Source organism: Diuraphis noxia, unplaced genomic scaffold, assembly GCF_037042655.1.
Source record: "Diuraphis noxia isolate RWA-SAM2 unplaced genomic scaffold, SU_Dnox_SAM2 contig0001, whole genome shotgun sequence".
Taxonomy (NCBI): Eukaryota; Metazoa; Arthropoda; class Insecta; order Hemiptera; family Aphididae; genus Diuraphis; species Diuraphis noxia.
In genome coordinates this window covers 90,303,993-90,319,241 of record NW_028301711.1, presented here as the reverse complement: position 1 = coordinate 90,319,241, position 15,249 = coordinate 90,303,993, and positions in this window count along the sequence as shown.

The window sequence follows — 15,249 nt, the reverse complement described above, 5'->3', positions numbered from 1 at the left end:
TAATAATTATATTACTATAGTAATATTTTATGGTTAAAATCGTGATAAAAGCACTTGGTTATAATTATCCAATACCTAATAAAAAATATATGTATAAATATATATTTTTGACAATGAAAACAAGATGTATTATATGATATGTTATTTAGCATGTCTACATAATTACATTTAATATTTTATGGTATAAACGTGAAGAAAATAATATTAGTGCCATCAGATAATATTTAAATAGTTAATTACTAATAGTATTATTATTGATTAAATGTATCGTATATATTATGGTATTATATTTTATTTTTAAAAGAGATAATATTATATTTACAAAAAAACTAATTTGTATTGAACAATATAATATAAATATCAGGACAGCAATAATCTGATTTGATTGATGATATAATTATTGATTTTGCGTAGTTGAATTTCGTAACTTAATATATTTAATTAAAACAAATCGCATATCATAAATACTTAACAATTAAATATAGATATATAGCATATCATTTTATTATTATAATAATAAGTGATTTTATAATTTACGCTTGTGTTAAAATATATTAAAATGTAGTTCATCAGCCCATGACGGCCATGATGGTATATAATTAAATAAATATTAATAATATTAAAGGTTGATAGAATTAATGCGCTAGGTTTAAATAATTGTGTATACAGTAAAATTATGTTAAACAATAGCACTTTAACGATAGTTGATCTAATTATCTTATACTTTACGAATAATTTCATTACCACCCGTTCAAATCAACAGCGTTATTGTGCTTCGTATATGTATCACACTAAAGTTGTATATAATATACATATATATGTATATACATATATAACTGCATGTACAAGGTGATTCACCAATCACGCTCATCCCTTATTCAATAATGCGGTTGTCCAAAATCTGATTCCTGGAATTTTAAAATATACTTAAAGACTATTTTTTAAAAATCCTTGAAATTTCTTCTACTATATACGTAGCTAAGGAGTGTCCTGTTGAGACAAAATTTTGTTTTTTAAATGAGAACCCTCTTTTCTATTTAACATTATTTAATGGATATAATTTTTCTATAGATTTCGACGTACCTATACATATCATCGGAATCAAAACTCGTACGAATAATTTTACTCTTGTGTACTAAGGGGGCTATAGATCCACGAATAGTGGGCCAAGCTATCTTATAAGATATGTATATGTAATGATTTGAAAATTTTAGTGGTTCACATAAATCGATTAATATAATCCAATAGCTGATAAATAACCGTTCGAATTGTGAATCAGGTACCTACATCAAAATGTTCGATGTAAAACAAGAGTTTCTCATTGAAAAATGGAAGTTTGTATCGCCACAGATTACCTATAATCATTGATTAGTAAAAACCAAAATATCAACAATTTGTACAATTTGTCTATGAGTGTATACAAGAATTTCAAAAATTACAATTTGAATTAATTTATTACAAAAAGATAAAAGTCAGCATGTCGGGTGAATAATTCTGTATAATACCTATACCTCGTATACCGTGTGTTCACCAATTCACTGCTATTGTTACAATGTGTTAGAAGCCTTGTATTAAATTTTCAAGATTTTCTACCGAATAGATAAATTTTTATCGATATTTATAGAAAAAAAAAAACTAAGAAGGTTGAAAAATTAAAACGTCAGTAAACAGCTCAAAACAAATCTAAATATTTTGAAAATTTTATCAAATATAGAAAATTCTTATATAAACATTCAGTGAAAATTTGAAGTATCTGCGGTCTTTGTTTTAGAGTTACACCAAAATAAGGAAATTGCTAAAAGTGAAAATCCAATGTTGTAAAAATTTAAATTTCAAATGATCATAAAAATTTAATTTGAATCTCCGGTGGATTATTTGTGATAAAGATTGAAAAACTTGCAAAGAATCTTGTATTGTAGAATATTTTTTATGAATTTCTAGCTTAAAATATTTTGTGAATTTTTGTGATTTTTACGTATTTTGTCAAAATTCAAATTTTTAATGCTTATAAAAAAAATTGTGACTATGAATTTCGTTTATTTTTCAACTGCTATTGTAGCAATATGTTAAGAGCCTTGTATTAAATTTTCAAGCTGTTCTGCCTAACAAATACATTTTTATCGATATTAATTAAAAGAAAACTAATAATAAACAAAAATTTCAAATGCCTATGAATAGTTCAACTTAAGTCGAACATTTTTGAAAATTGCATGGTGGATAGAATATACTTATACAAACATTTGGTGAAAATTTCATGTATCTATGGTCATTTGTTTTAAAGTGACATCAAAAACCAAAATCGATTTTGCCGAAAAATGAGTGAAATTTTTAGTTTGTTTTTCTCGATTATTTAGAAAAGTATTAAGAATTTTTCTTTCTTAAAAATCTAAGCACTTTTACTGCCCCAAAATGTGATGACAGACACAAAAAAAAAACAACATACATCATGGTAAAGTCAATACATTCATCGCTTCGCTCAGAATCTAAAATGTAGTATTATTTATTAAAATTTGAATGGCTCTCATTCAGTCAATTTTGGTTTTAGAGTCATGGTTAATTGGTCAAAATGACTTAAAAAAATTCAGTCTATCCAAATTTGGTGTCAAAATACTGGTTGCTATTAAAAAAAAATAATAAGCAGCGTTGCTCATGCACGTACCGTGAGGGTTAAACATTTGAAATTTATCTGAAAATGAGTATTTATATACCACTAGCTTGTAAAAAAATTCCGAGAAATTCCTTGTTCCCTAAATTGGTGAACACGCGGTATACAGAGTGTTCCGTGAGGATTTACCCATTGTGATATCTCCCGAAATAATGGTGATATCGAAATTATGGTTTTGTAATAAGACTCACAGGGATAAGAACTAAAATTATTTCATATCTTAATTTATTTTAATGTTTTGGTAAAAAAGTTAAAAAATATATTTTTTATTTAATTATTTCAAAACAAATTAAAAATAGCCATTTTGTTGAGTTTATTTTTCTGAAAATTAATATTTTATTTAGTTTCGAGAAAAATTGCGAATTATTTTACACTGCAATGCTATCAAGCATGTGTAGCGCCGCGCCGCGCGCATCCCCATTCGGCCGGCCAAATACTTTTCGTGTTCCTAATAAGTAGGTAGTTATAAATTTATAATCATATTTTATTTCTTCAAAACTAGAAAATATATTAAAAATCAGGAAATTAATGAAAATAAAATTTTGAAACGTCAATATTTTCAGAAAAATAAACTCTACAAAATGGCTATCTTTAATTTGTTTTGAAATAATTAAAAAAATATATATATTTTTTAACTTTTTAACCCAAACATTAAAATAATTTTAAAAATGAAATAATTTTAGTTCTTATCCCTGTGAATCTATTATTATAAAACCAGAATTTCGATATCTCCATTACCATTTCGTTAGATATCGCAATGGGTAAATCCTCGCGGGACACCCTGTATAATATGTACCTACTATACCTATAGACAGGTAGGTTATCTAACAGTCGTCTCGCTTTCCTTTACATAGAATGTGTTTATATGAGCACGCTCATTATTTCATCCCACGTATTTATAGGTTCTTTATTGTTCACGCGGTCGTAGTATAAAGATTGTTCGCATGCAGGGTATACCTTACGCTCTACCACGGTATAGGTATTGAGCTCCTGTCTCGCCGTCATACAATCATTGTCTAAACGGTATACAACAACGGTGTAAATAATAGCATGATACAATATTATAATATAGGTGTGGCTGCACCTGCAATATCGAAAAACACATCGAACGCTGCAAGTTCAAACTCGACATGATCGGCCATTTATATTGTACAGCAGAATCGGCCTCAATACTAAAAGTAATTCATCTAATTCAAGATCTCTTCGCATACCGTCTGACTATCATATTATTTTCATACGCTTTATCTCTCTCTCTTTCTCTCTCTCCCTCTCTCTCTCTCTCTCTCTCTCTCTCTCTCTCTCTCTCTATATATATATATATATATATATATATATATATAATTTTCTATCTCAGTTCTTTGCAGCGCTATGAATAAATGAACAACAGTAGCAAATATATACACCACGATATTTTAGGTATTAAAATATACAAGTTAAAAATCTCGTACTAAAAATCGATATCAACAAAGAAATATTAATAAGTTATGTACGCTAGATAACGATATGTACCATTATGTGACATCGAAGGTGACGAAAAAATAGATGGAACGGCAAAAAGCGCACTAACACATTATCTCACCATTTTCGATTTACAATACGATTCAAAAGTGGTATGTATTCTATTGCGGTATTCTATAACAAAATAAAATACAACTAAAACTGGCAAGTTCATTTTAACTCGCAACACACTAAATAAAATAAAATCAGATGTCTCAAAATGGACACAGACACTTAAGAAATTTCAAGGAATTTCAAGGTAGTATTATATAACGATCGGGTTATACACATCAGCTTCATCCAAATCATTCACTCAGATGGCAGTTTCGTTATAGACAAAAAAAACCTATACTATGTAACTTTCATACAGAGTTCGCTATAGGCAATGGCGTTTATACGAAAACCTTAAAATAAAGTTCAACCTTCCGGAACAAATATCTTCAGCTGTCAACTCTCATCCCGATTTTATCAAAATCAATTTCTTCACCACCTCAAACAAATCATGATACTAAGTTGTTTTTAAAGTATTGATGAACACAAACAGTTAGAAAATAAAACGATGAGGTCAATCAATATGCGGATGATAAACGTTATTTTAGTTATGGTAATACCGTATTCAATTAAATATTTGTATTTTATTAATGTGTTTGTGTGTATGGCCTACATATAGTTGGTATCAGTATTCATCTGGATTAAAATACTAATAAGCCGATAAGCGCAAATTTTTAATAAGTAATATTATTTCTACCGTGCTTATAAGTTCAATATATTTGTGACAAGATTAATTTTCATTTTTAATGATAGTTAACAGCCAATATATATCCACAACTCGCAACGCTGAAACCAACTTTATTAAATGCGAATTTCATAAAAATTGTATGACAGAATAATGTATCCATCAGCTATGAACTTAAATCATCTTCATTTGATATGGCCTTACATTTTTGTTTAAATAAAATAAAATATGTTCAAATTGTGGCCCGTGATAATGTATTTACATTTTTTGGTGCATTAGATCAAAAAGATTGCCGATCTACGTGTTAAACAATAGTATTATTAATAATACGACATAGATTCACAACAATATATTATAGAAAATTTGATCATATTTACAGTGAGTTATATGAATGAAATATATTATGTTGGTTTGATAATTAAATATATTTTCAGTGAATTATAGAAATATAAGATTATTGTCAAACCAACGTAGACTGTAGGCTTTGCAGGAACCGTCATGTTTCTTTTCTTTAAGTGTTGTGTTTACAAATTTAAATATATGCAGCCTACAATTAAAACTAGATTTTTAAGTGCTAATACCATCAGACAGTTCACGAAGATGAGGTCATCACTTATACTAAATCAAATATCTTATTACTGCATTGTTTTTATAGGATGTTGTAGAGGGTTAAATGTATAAATTCTCTAATATATGCAAAATCATGAATTACAATATATTGAGGTATATCGCGGCAATATCGAGCAAGACTAAATATTTACTGTCGTATTTAGAGGACGTTATTATACCACGGATTTCAAGGGTTCGGTACATATAAACAATTTGAATGACACTTTAATAAAAATACAATATATTTAAATACTTACTAAAAGTAACTTCAAGTGGTCGATGTAAGTACCATGGATACATACTGTTTCGTAAAAATAGTGATTTCACAAATTATTTGAAAAGTATACCTATGCATATATTTTTATCTAAATTGTGCAATATTATAGTACTGTAGTAATTACAGTGAAAAATCAATATTGTAAAGGTAGTGATCAGTTAAGAGGAGTATAAAGCCATCCACTATAATAGGCGTTAAGAATTTTTTTTTTTTAATACATAATAATAATTGTATATTATGTATTATATAAAAGAAAGTCATAAAAGTAAAATTTATATTTATTTATTTAATATATTTAGGTATTTAGATTTTACATAAATTGATAAATTTAATGAATGTAAAATTACCTAATAATAATAATAATAATTTTTTTTTTAATCTGTTATTCTTTTGTAATTATTGTTAATTTTACCCTAATACCTACTAAAGTTACGTGCACTTTCGTATCTAGTGTTACGTGTGATTTTGTGGGAGGTTAAGTATACAATGCTGAACAGTTTGTAGTGTTCACTGTCTACGACTACTATTGAGAGTGTTCATAATTTAGAGATTAAACAATATAATATTATATTACCTACCTAAACATGACGTGACTTTTTACCGAAAAATTCAAAAGTTTTCAATATTGAGAATTAGTCCATTTTTTAGAGGGTTATATTAATAACTGCAGAGGTTCCTCTGCACAAATAGTAATATAGGACAACATTTTAGATGTAATAAATCGATGAACTGCTAAAATTAGGTACCCTATATTTAAGAATACGTATTGTAAAATTCAGTGGAGTTTTGACAAATACTACATTTTTGCTTGACTTTTTAAAGAAAAAAAAATTAATCTCTAGCATTAAATATATAATCCATTTGGGCGAGTGAAATTATTTTTACCTTACGTCAAATAAAAATCATATCGCATAATATGATAAGTACTTACATACACATTAAAATATAGGTAGCATAACATTGTATTAGTATAGTAAAAAGTGTTGAGAAGTGTTGGGCGATGACCCATAATCGATGTACCGCCAGTTCTACCTATATAATATATATACAGGAAATATTTTCCGTTGTCGTTAGTACAATTCAACGTTGTCGAATACTCATCATCGTGGAGTCTTGTTTACCACTGTTGCTCACTATATTATCTGTTAACGAGTTCATAGGCTCGTTAGGAAGTTTAATTATTTGCTGGCACATACACTTGTACGTGCAGTTCTTGCTAGATATAAGTATGTACGTCAGTAATCGATAAAAAAGACCAAGGAAAATGAACAATTTAAAAAAAATCGAATACCTATATAAAAGAATAATAAATATAGGTATTAATTGATTATAAAAATTAAAAACTATTATTTATACACATTTACACGAAGAATATATCAAATTATTAATCATTTATCAATTAATGATGACATCATATTATAATAATTTTACAAGCGTTAGAATAAATAAATAGTATACAAATAATATTTATAAATATATCAATAAAATAAAAAATAAGAAAATGTATGTATTTTATATATGTATATCCGTCAATAGCTTTTTTTACACCTTTTTTATTGGATTTCAAAGTTTCCATTAAAAATGTGTTTAAATAATTGAAATATACTAATTAAATGAAAACACTTTAAAACTTCAATGACTGCCAATAGACTAAAATTTGTTCACTCAAATAATAGCATTAAAATATGACATGGACAATTTCCCGTAACAAAATGTTATTTTATATTTTACCAGTAGTTATATTTTATGATTAAGTATGAAAAGGTCACCTATAGGCTATAGTCGACTATAAGGGCACTATGATTCCTACTTAGGGTATTTCCAGTAATAAAAATGCATCTTACTCCATATTATACTAAACTATATTGTAATTAATATATAAAAATATACTAAGTACCTATCTAACTTAAATTGTTTAAACACAGAGAGAAAACAAATAGTGCGCCGACATCCTCTTAAATATGTCAATGTAGGAATTTTCAATGTGTCATAATTTTTTAATTTTTACAATCAACTAATATAATTTAAAATTTTTTAAAAATTGTTCTTTTGTCCCGTGTTCTTTTTTTCTAGGATTCAGGTACGTTTATAATATATTCATCGTTATTCCACGTCAGTACACTCCGCTTTGTCTTGCTCGGTTAAATGTAATAACTCAAATCGAATCTCTCGTCTACATAATTGTATCCTGCTACATTTCCTACACGAGAGCTGTGCCTATATATGGCTAAATAATATATATTAAATATATTAATATTGTGCTATACACGTGTTTTTTTGGTCCACTAATCTAACGGGTAAGCATTATACGTACAATAAATCAAAATGGTATAGAACAAATTATGGAGTACAGAACACTTTGTTTGTAATTAAAAAACCATCGATTAAATGTAATTCGTGTAGTAATGTTAATTAATAATTAAGTTATAAAAATAAATACTTTCCAAGCTGCACTATGCACGATGCAGTCATATTTACGTACAGTTGATAATATGTTGTTAAACGTTTAACAACTTCACAATAATTATTATTACATGAAGTCATTATACACAAGCAAAAAAATTGACCTCTATAAGGGCCCAGGTCGATACTTGCTGGCTGTGGACTATACCATCAATGAAACAAATGTTAAACACATGTTCATCATGCTCTTGTCCATAATTCTATAATTACTCACTGACAACTGTTCAAAAATAATAACAGTATAATCACCATTGATTAATTATACTTATTATTAGTTATTATTATTAAAATTAATCAATGTTATTACTTATTACTCTCATTAAATTTAAAGTAAGATATACTAATAACGTTTATATTACGTTTCTTTTAAATAATATAACTTAACAGGTTGAACACTTTTGTTACGTATGACGTATCACTTTAATATTTGTACTTTTGTAAAATATTTTTCAACAATAATACCACATTCAAAAAAGTATACTTATTTTTATATAATAATATACTATTATTTCAAATAAAAGTTCAAATGAAGCCTCAACCTTTCCGAATCACTCTCCGAAATACTTCAAAATCATCCCAAGGCCATAACAGACATCATCCAATTCATCACAACAGCAAACCTTCAATCCAAAATCTAGAATTAAGTTCTCTCGTTTATGTTTCTTACTGTAAATATTTAATTTAAGCTATTCATATTTTGTAAGCCCAATGGCCTATGCTGCCGAGGGCTCTTTCCTAATAAAAAAAAAAAAAAAAGTTCAAATGAGCATAATAATTATATAAATTAATATAAATTAAATGTTAGCAAAATTAAAAACAACCTACACTTATTTTTGGTAATATAAACTGAAAGTATACTAAAAAAATGTATAATCCTTAATTTTAAAATAAATAGAAATAATTGATGTGCCCATTGTGTTATATTATTCCTCGTGTTAATTATTTAAAAAAAAATATACAAAAACAATGTTGAAAAATGTCGTTATCAAAATTCCTCACGCTTTTCTAGAAAAACTTATCTTTATTCCATTGAAGTGCTTTTTTGGTTCAGACATGACCATCATATATCGCGGGCTGAGAATGAAAAGGTTCTATGTCCACTTTTTTCAAAAATCGTTTTTTTGCATTTATTTGTTTAGTTTTCAATTGTGCATCTTTTGATTCAAAAATGATGTTTTTACAATTAGTACTTAGTGAGATATAGAAAATGAAAAGGTTCTATATCATGAAAAATTACAGAATCGTGATTACAGCTGTTGCTCGATAGAACTTTGTTATTCTGATAAGTTTACATAAGTAGGAAAAGGTTGTTTCGTTATGTTATTCAATGTTGGTTAGTATTGAAAGGTTCTATCAATAATACACGATGTCGTTGATACGATAAAACAAAAATTACAATAATATCGTACAATATTTTTGTAATACTAGCCAGCCGGTATTTATAGATTTAATATTATTATAGTTAGAATTTTAAAACTATTTTTTTACTATATTGTTATCGATTTCAATTGCCGCCAATTTATGTTTATTATTTTGTTTTAATATTTGTCAAGACGATGATGTGATACCTAATGTGTTTTATTTATGTATTATTTATTTGCTCAAATTGTTAATAATTATTGTTTTTGATTAAACATTAAAATAATGTAAAAACATTATGTTATTATAATTATTCATGTTGCATGTGTCGGTAACACTGACAAGAAGAAAAATATTGTATAGCACTACAGAAAAAGAAAAAAAGTTCTATATATAACATATCATTTAGTTGGAAGAATGAAAAGGTTCTATACAGAGAACTTTTTTCTTCTTATAGGTACACTTTTTTCCCAGCTTTTTGGTTTTAATAAAATGTACGGATGTCCAATACTTAATACTCACAATATATCTGACAGTAAATGTATTAATTTATTTATTAAAATTATAGTGGTATTCATAAAATGAACAGAAAAAAAGATATTAGGTATCAAAGTTAAAAATCGCTCTGCTGAACAGTTTGATATTCTGACTTAGAACCTTTTCATTCTCAGCCCGCGATATCTATAAAATATGTATATTTAATACTTATATACATATATATTACAATACGTTCAGGTACCTACTTGATTTTTTGTAAAATAATTATATTTTGAACAAGATAGAAAGAAAGTACTAGCAAAATTGTAAGCATTAAGACTTTATAAGAATGAGTAAAAGAGCAGCAAATGAAAAAATAAAAAAATAAAAATATATCAAATTAAAAAACCCATGTTTAAAATGAAGTATACTTTATTGTTGTACCTAATAATGTTAAATGTATTTTATTTTAAAACTAATATCTTCTTAATATTAATTACCTTTAGAGACTGCCGTCAGAAGTAAACTTTTCAGTTTCTAATGTTCCTATATTATAAGAAACAATATAATATTGATACACTTTAATTAAATATAAACGTTAGTTTGTATACACTTCGTTAGTTATTGTACACAATCAGATATTTATAAGTGGAGGATAACTATAAAATATAAATTTACAAAACGAATTGTGAGTATATATTTTCGTTCTCTTATTTAAATCAGATGAATCGCACAGTATAGCTAAAAATAAGTGGTAGAAAGAAACTGTCTTTTAATGTGTTTTACATTCACGTGAGTTATTTAAAGTGATAATAATCAGTTCACTTTTTATGAAACTATGGTACTTCTTGTATGGGATTTTTTTTTGTAATTAACGATATTTATTAGTTAATTTATACTGTGGTCATAAACTCATAATAATAATATATAACACACATAATCGTATTCTATTTACAATACCTAAAATTTTACTGATGCTGTAATTGTAATACTTATATATTATTATGTACAAAAATTAAAGATAGATAGACTTTGAATTCATGTTTTAAAGTACACTGGAAATGAATGTAAATCATAATACTTATTACAATTTCATTAAATACATTCATTTAGACTATTTAAAATGTTTATCTTATTATTTTTTCACTTACGCATTTAAGTTGTAGATACTTAAAATATATATAAAAAAATTAATAGTTTTCAATATGTTTAAGTTATTTAATATGTTATAATTTACAGTTATGGGTATTTACAGTTTTAAGATAAATATGTGAAAATTGTAGATAGTTGGCCAAATTTTCCATCCATCGGGCCGTAGGAGTGACACGACAGCGTAGTGGCGTTATTTAAATTTGAATTTTAAATTTTAAAAATAAATTCACCAATAGTTTATGATAATAAAATGTTTTTTTTAAAGTTTTATGAATAACCTTAGTTTTGGTTTTCCCTGCGCGATGCTAGCATACAATTTATTAATTCAGACGAAAATATGGCAATATGGTACCTGTAAAATATAGAGCCATCTGACATTTCACAGAATAATTTTTATTAGTTTGATATTATTATAACTTATAAGTAACTTATCAGCAGGGAGCGGATGTTTATGCATTTATCATATTTTTTAATAACATCTAAATCAATGTGGAGTAAGATATGAATTTGTTTCATCATCTAAGAATTCAAATTTACCAATTTGATTTTGTATATTTTTACATATTTGTTCGATTTTTATTTAATCCATCATATTTTTTAATCCATCATGTTTTTAGTGCATATTTGAGGTTTTTCATGATAATATACTAATATAGTAATATATTAACGGACTCGACAAGCGTAATTAATAGTTTAAAATGTCCCGTCGGCGGCGGCGGGAATAGTGATTATTTCGATTTCTGAGCCTTATCGCCTGATCGACATTGTCCCGCGACAAAAAATTAACATAAAACATCGTTATCGCCGGAGTCGGTATCGAACAATTTTGTTAATTGAAATTGTGTTGCGTTTCAGTTGTGTTCAAGTTTCGTTTTCGTCCAAAGTGTATCTATACGGTATACAGTTTTATACCTATTAAATACTTAAAAATGCCGAAAATTAATTCCAAATCGTCGAGACTTCGTAATTTTGTTTCTGAATTTAAATTTTTTACTACCAATGGAATTGTTTTATATTGTATATTGTGCGATAATGCGATATTTCAGTAGACGGCGATCGACGTTTTTTAGTATTTCAGCATAAAATTCCAAAAATAATCATTGTCAACAATAAACAAACAATTTTTTTGATGCATATTTTTAATATACTCGAAGAATATTTTTATACTTTTTAGTGCATAATTGCATGCATATTTTTAAAATTTGTTGGAGCATAAACATCCACTCCCTACTTATCAGTAATCAATCATCATTAACATTGATAATTGTATGTTCAATTCAAAATGTACATAACGATTCACGAAATTATCACCCAAAAAAAAAAAAAATAATAAAATGTATTGAACCACCCGAAAATAAAAAAAAATAAGGTAAGAAATAACAAATCTAATTTACTAGATACCCTTTTTGAAACAATGTGATGCGGGATTTGACGTTCAAAAGTTACGTCGATTTTAAGAATTGGCAAAAGTTTTTCTGTATCAACTAACCTGTATAGGTATTGTAGATACGGATTTTTTTAGCACTATCATATCTATTTTTTACCTGCATTTAGTGACGTGGCGGGGTAAATCACTTACCACGCTCGCTGAAGCATGCAGTTTAAATAAAAAATAAAATAAAATCCTCTATAATTTTTCATGTAAAACTATCCCGAGTAAGTCACAATTGAATTTGCCATAACTTTTGAACGGTAAGTTATGTACTTATTTTCAAACGCTTTTCAATTCCCCATCCATAAAGTAACATTTAAAAATAAAGTTGGAATTACAAAATAAGATTTAAAAAAAAAATAATAATAATAATAATAAATAGGATTTAGTGGATATCAATGAAAGCAAGAATTTTATAATTAAATCCTGAGCAGAATATTCGAACATTTACGGAAGACATACAACCAACACGGGCAATATGGCTACATGGATATTATTGAAGATTTTTACTCTAATGTTAAATATAATTTACATTGTATTGGTACTTCAAAATCAAATTATATTTAATAACGGGCAAATAGTTAATGATTTTAATTGAACGTAAATATTTCTTGATAAAAAATTGGAAAATAATTTCTGTCTATTCACCCTTCACCCACTGGCCACTATATATTATTGTAGTATGTTATATATATATATATTATTTTACTATGTTTATAACACGAATAATATTTATTTTATGTTTATAATTAAAAAAAAATACCATTCTGGTTGTTGAATAGTATTTGATTTGAAAATTGAATATATGGCGAACGTAATACAAAATAATTACTAGGATGAGGTACGTTGCCTATACTAAAATAAGTATGATGTATGTGAACCTTTGTTTCTAAAATATTTTAAGTATTTTAGTTTTATTAATACATAGGTATGGTAATAATGCCTATAAATGATTACGATAACTGTTACGATTTTTTCTCCTGGCGAAACTTTGTACGAATTATATAGTATTCGAACAAATTATTACTGATTTCCTTTTTGGTGTAATAATAAGTGATCGGGTTTTGGTTCTGTTATAAATTATATTATACACTTGCGCGTGATAAATCATTACACTTAATGTTTATAAATACTCACAAACTAGTGTTGTGTTGCTATATAACGACCAAAAGCCACGTGTGGTGTGTGCGTCTGTCGCGTGTGCTTATTTTGCTTGTAAACGGGTGTTTTTGTTTTCGTGTAAAGGGCGGATTGCTTTCAAATAGGTAGATTATGATAACAATATTGCATTCGTGCTCAGTCACCTTGTTGTGGTCTGTTAAAAAAAGTAACGTCAAAATTAAAATCATAAAAGCTTTCAAGAACATAATATGTAATAGGTACTATACATAGGTATCAGGTATGTACTGTTACAGACTTAAAACAAATGTCTTCTCTTTGGTGACGACAACAAAACCTGCAGGAGAAAACTACAACTGCTTTCGCATAGATTAATTTCCCAGTATTGACCTATATACATAGTAGGTCTGCACGTCTACAGTTTTGATGCTGCATGCGCGTTTATGAAGGTATGGCACATAAACGCCTATTTCCAGTGGCGTATAATAATAAAATTAGGAATTTGTTTTTGGGACGGATATATTATTACTTTTCGCCCGCGTGTTTATGTACGCTGCGCCGCGGGGACTACGCCTCTTCCTTGCAACCCATGCGGGGCCACCCTCTGCTAAGGAGCACCGATTAGGGCAGTCATATTTTACCGTCATAATACGGATTTGTAAAACGTGTCAAATATTGATAATATATTAAGATTACGCACCATAGCGCATCATAATAAACGTGCCGTTGCACATACAATACATACACAATACATTGTACTGCATAAATAGTACGCGTATCATGTTGTACGGACTATAAACGACTGGTGCATGTGTAACACGGTGCAATAAGTGTATGCATTGACATGAAACTGCAGTGAAGTTAATTATATATATATATATATTATATCGATATCGGATGCAGCTTGAACTGCCGAGTTCTGCTAAAATATGCTTTACGCCAAATGTATAATACTAAAGTATATATATGTAATATTCGTGTAAACAATATTAATACACATAATATCATATGTATTTATATTAGCGTCTGTAAATGTATATTATAGTATATATATACGTATAGGCGAGGACGAGGAATATGCGCCTTTGAAGGATACTTGCATAATTTGACATTGATATAGCATTATAGTATATGCTATATCTCTATACTGTATAGGCATTACCTATTATAATAGGTATATAATATACTATATCATTGTTGTGCAGGTTATGCGCGTCGTAATAAACCACTACCGCGGTATGGCACATATACCGTTTGTACCTATACGAGTGGAGCATGTGAGTAATTGCACTGCAAGAGATACAATGTAGCTGCATGTATATAATATGCATATAGGCACACGGAGGGCTCACAAAATATAACATATGGTCCCGATTCCGCGAGCGATTTTCCGCCTCCACACGGCTGCTGGTAATATATACCTAAATCGTTTTCGCGTCATTGTAATGTTCCATTATTTCAGT